The sequence below is a fragment of the Sorex fumeus genome, unplaced genomic scaffold, assembly GCF_029834395.1.
Source record: "Sorex fumeus unplaced genomic scaffold, SorFum_2.1 ptg000149l, whole genome shotgun sequence".
Taxonomy (NCBI): domain Eukaryota; kingdom Metazoa; phylum Chordata; class Mammalia; order Eulipotyphla; family Soricidae; genus Sorex; species Sorex fumeus.
The window spans coordinates 6,920,552-6,925,831 of NW_026606206.1; the positions used below are offsets into that span (position 1 = coordinate 6,920,552).

A 5,280-nucleotide genomic window follows, 5' to 3' on the forward strand; every position below is an offset into this window, starting at 1 on the left:
CGTTTGCCTTGCACGCAGCCGACCCGGGTTCAATTCCCAGCATCCCATATGGTCCCCTGAGCCCCACCAGGAGTAATTCCTGAGTGCAGAGCCAGGAAGAACCCCTGTGCATTGCCGGGTGTGACCCAAAAAGCAAAAAAAAAAAAAAAAAAAAAAGAAATTACTCCCACTGGTGCTCAAGGAAGCAGATGGGATGCCAGGGATTAAACCATGTGTAAGGCAAATACTCTACCGGCTGTATTATTTCTCTGGCCCCAAAAGACTCATCTGAAATCTGTATGAAGTCACGGAGAAGAATCCCTTTATAAGAGTTGCAGACCAAAAAAATGCATTTAAAATTCCTGTGGAAAAGGGAACTTTGAAACCTTTATAAGCAGTCTGTGACTTTTGCTGTCGTATAGCATGGATACTACACTTGATCTTAGCCAAAAGGCCGAGAAGCTGGAGCAATAGCACAGCGGGTAGGGCATTCGCCTTACAAGCGGCCAACATGGCCGACCCGAGTTCGATTCCTCCGCCCCTCTCGGAGAGCCCGGCAAGCTACCGAGAGTATTCGATATGCCAGACACAGTAACAACAAAGTCTCCAATGGAGACGTTACTGGGCCCGCTCGAGCAAATCGATGATCAATGGGAGGGCCTTTACTTTGGGCTGGAGCGATAGCACAGCGGGTAAGGCATTCGCCTTACACGCGGCCAACATGGCCGACCCGAGTTCGATTCCTCCGCCCCTCTCGGAGAGCCCGGCAAGCTACCGAGAGTATTGGATACGCCAGACACAGTAACAACAAAGTCTCCAATGGAGACGTTACTGGGCCCGCTCGAGCAAATCGACGATCAACGGGGGGGTCTTTACTTTTACTTTACTCTTTATAGCATGGATAACGAGTTAAACTTGATTCTTGCTGCTCAGCCTTCATTTCTGATTCGAGAGGGTCGTGTCCTTGTTGTCCTTGTTTTTATCACGCGTCACTTGAGATACAATTAGTTAGAACAAAGACTGTTGTGTAAGTCTAATTGCATCTTCCTGTATGATTAGATGAGGGCTGTCTTGGAGCTCTTTTCTGCGATGGCAGCTGTAGCCAACCAAGTTTAGCCTATAAAAGCATTCCTGTGACTAACTGGTACTAATTGTACAACAACCAGTGGGAATGATATTCATGAATACTATGGAAATTAAATATTTCAAGGGCAAATGGTTTATACCTTGTTTTCATCACTTGATGATGGCCAGATTATATTATCAGACCAAACAAAGCAGGTCTTACTTTTTCATTGTTGTAGGGCTTTTATTTTTTTTTTGCTTTTTGGGTCACGCCCAGCGATGCTCAAGGTTTGCACCTGGCTCTGCACTCAGGAACCACCCCTGGTGGTGCTTGGGGGACCCTATGGGATGCTGGGAGTCTAATCCAGGTTGACCGCGTGTAAAGCAAATGCCCTACCCACTGTGCCATCGCTCCAGTCCCCATTGTTGTAGTTAAAGATGACTTAGCATTCACCTGTTCAGGCCTCGCATCTGATAAAGAGGCTGAGGCATAGGGAGCTATTGTAAGGTTATTGAGGTCACTGGCCTTCAAACACTTTTGCTAAGACACCCCTGTTAGGTTTTAAATGCGCCCTTGCAAGCCGCTGGCCCTGCCGAGCTGGGTTTGATTCCTCCACCCCTCTCGGAAAGCCCGACAAGCTACTGAGAGTATTTCGCCTGTAGGGCAAAGCCTGGCAAGCTACCCGTGACGGATTCGATGTGCCAAACACAGTAACAATTGTCACAATGGAGATGTTACTGGGCCCACTCGAGCAAATTGATGAACAACGGGAGGACAGTGCTACAGTGCTATCTTAATTACATATCATGATCACGATCATCCTGTTGTTCGTCGATTGCCTCGAGCAGGCCCCAGTAACATCTATTCGTCCCAGCCCTGAGATTTTTTTTAAAAAGTGCCATATTCAAGGCTCTTTCGGGATTAGGAGAATGAGACCCATCATTGTTACTGGTATTTGGCATATTGGGTACGCCACGGGGAGTTTGCTAGACTCTGCCGTGTGGGCAGGTAACATTTGGTAACCTGCCAGGTTGTCCAAAGTAAGAATGAGATAATAAGATGTCGCGTGGCCGCATTTGCTGCGCACTTCTGGGCGCTGGGTTTTATAGTCTCTGGGTCTTGACCCTTGATGGGATTACATGGCGCTGGGGGTCAGATGGTGGGTGTGACCCCTGCCTACTGGAAGATGGAAGAAGCAAAAGAAAAGAAAAAGAAAAAAAAAGCAGAGCTGGAAGCTTCTTCGGTGACTGCCTTATGCATAGCCAGTGCCAGGAACTCGGATGATGTTCATTTCTGTGGGACTCTTCCTCAGCTTCTCGAGGCAAGTTTTTTTTGTGGGAGAAATATGTGCAAGCCAGCAACCTTGATGGCCTATTTATTTTTCCTTTTGGGTCACACCCAGCGATGCTCAGGGGTTACTCCTGACTCTGCACTCAGGAATTAGTCCTGGCAGTGCTCAGGGGACCATATGGGATGCTGGGAATCGAACCAGGGTTGGCCTCGTGCAAAGCAAACACCTTTCCCACTATGCTAGGAATAAAAAGCACCCCGAAGGGCTGCTTTAATGCCACCTTTGTTTCCCTGGAGATCCTGGTAGAAGCAGGACCCTCTTGCCACAGAGTCCACAGGGAAAGAGACCAGGATAGTCCACAGAGCTCCCTGGGACCTCTCATGGTAGGTCCTTCCCTAACGAGCCTCTCCAAACCACAGAGCTCGTCTTCATTTGCTCATCCAAAGGAATTAGAACATAGATTTTCAACGAACAGATCCAGAATTCTATCTCTGGCCGCGAACCTTTGCCTTGCTGCTGACCCAGAAGCAAATCACGTCACGAGGAGGCAGGCATTTGTGTCAGAACGATACCTGCGAGGCCTTTCCCCCTTGTCCAAGTCGAAGCTTTTCCGCAAGGGGTTATTTGTAAAAGGAGCAAGTCGGCTTCTGATTTGACTGCCTGCACCCAGAGGCATGCAGGCTTTTTGGAACATTTTTTTTTGCCAGACGTTGAGATAAATCACCTTGGGTGACATTCGTACTGGAAGGATTATCGGCCTCAAAGATTTATGTGCAGGATTAATTGGGGCGTGTGCGGTCCAGAGCTGTGTTTGAAGCCAACGGCTGTGCTGCAGATTACTCTCCTGAGAGCTTCGCTCAGAATTCTTTAACCTTCTAGAATACCGACGGGGCAGGGAAACCTGAATGAGGCCTTTTCGCAACTCCTGGTTTGGCCTCCCCCCTATCCTTCCCCCTTCACGGCTGAACCGAATGGCACCAGCCAGAGGGACTCAGAGTCTCTAAAAGGCCCAGCAGTTTGCACTGTTGCAAAGACAACCTCAGTGTCACCCGCTCCTGTGAATTTTGACCTTGCCCTGAGAGAGAGAGAGATGAGGTATAAGAAATACACGGCTCTTCTGGAGGCTGCAGTTGGCATCACCCCACTTAACAAAAGGGAACTCCTCCCGGAGAGCAGAAGGCATGTGAATCTTTGGCGGCACCCTGGGTAAGCAGAGGAGGTCACTACTGATCTATGGGGGTTGGGGGTTTCAGGCAGGAAAGGCTTGTCTCCGTCATTGGGGTCATCGGCCGGGGTGAGTGCTTCCTTGAGCCCTTGTTTCTTTTTTTGTTGTTGTTTTTTGGGACACACCCGGCAATGCACAGGGGTTCCTCCTGGCTCTGCACTCAGGGGACCCTATGGGATGCTGGGAATCGAACCCGGGTTGGCTGCGTGCAAGGCAAACGCCCTACCCGCTGTGCTATCTCTCCAGCCCGAGCCCTTGTTTTTTCCTGGTGGGGATGGTCTCTCCAGATGGGTTTAAAATTCTTGGAAAAAAAAAAAGAAGAAAAAAAATAATAAAAAAATAAATAAAAAAAAAAAAAGGGGCTGGAGCGATAGCACAGCGGGTAGGGCGTTTGCCTTGCACGAAGCCAACATGGCCAACACAGGTTCGATTCCCAGCATCCCATATGGTCCCCCGAGCACCGCCAGGAGCGATTCCTGAGTGCATGAGCCAGGAGTAACCCCTGAGCATCGCCGGGTGTGACTCAAAAAGAAAAAAAAAAATAAAAAATAAAATTCTTGGAAATAGGGACCGGGAAGATAGTACGGCAGGTTGGGGGCTTGCCTTGCACACAGCTGACTCCAGTTCAATCCCTGGCATCCAGCATCTTCCCCCGAGCACTGTCAGGAGTGATCCTTGAGTACAGAGCTAGAGGGGCTGGAGCAATAGCACAGCGGATAGGGCGTTTGCCTTGCATGCAGCCGACCCAGGTTCGATTCCCAGCATCCCATATGGTCCCCTGAGCACCGCCAGGAGTGATTTCTGACTGCAGAGTACAGAGCTAGGAGTTAACCCTGAGCACAGCCACGTGTGGCCCACGACCCCCCCACCAAAAAAAAAATGCATGGAAGTAAAAGGAGGGGAGATAGTACAAGGGGTTAAGGTGCTTATTTCGCACGTGGCCAAGCCAGGCTCTTTTCCTGTCTCTGCATATGGTCCCTGGAGCCTCACCAGGAGTGATTCCTGAGCACAGAGTCTGACCCCAATCCTGCCTCTCCCCCTATGCCCAAAAATTGTGGTAATAAAACTCTAAGAAAAATTTTGGTCTAATAACCAAGATGAGGACCAACACTGAGTGTGTCTGGAGCCTTTTTTTAATTTGTTTTTGGACCACACTCTATGTCGCTCAGGGTGTCTCCTGGCTCTGCACTCAGGAAATACTCCTGATGGTGTACCAGGGACCATATAGGGATTGAACCCGGATTTTTGCCAAATGCAAGGCAAGTCCCTTACCTAACCCATTGCTCTATCTCTCTGACCCCTAGAGCCTATTTTTATAATTTTCTTTTCAGATTTTTGATTTTTGGGTGCTCAAGGGCTTACTCCTGGCTTTGTACTTAGGGATCACTCCCGATAGGTTTGAGGGACCATATATGGTGCCAGGAATGGACCCTGTGCCAGATGTGTGCCAGGCAGGCACCTCACCCACTTTACTATCTCTCTGGCCTCTAGAGACTATTTCAACACAGATATCTATATCATGGTGTGTGTGTGTGTGTGTGTGTGTGTGTGTGTGTGTGTGTGTGTGTGTGTGTGTGTGTGTGAATCTGGGTTGAACCCAGGACCTCACATATACAGATAAATGCTCTACTGGTGATTTCTGGGTCAGGCCCTGATTTTGAATTTTTTTTTTTTGCTTTTTTTTCGGGGATCACTCCTGGCTCTGCACTCAGGAATTAT

The 5,280-nt window shown here is 48.9% G+C and overlaps 1 pseudogene; it reads right to left on the bottom strand.

Annotated features, from left to right (window-relative positions):
• Positions 1-306: 306 nt before the first annotated feature.
• On the bottom strand, positions 307-445 carry LOC130016272 (uncharacterized; annotated as a pseudogene).
• Between the last annotated feature and the right edge of the window lie 4,835 nt (positions 446-5,280).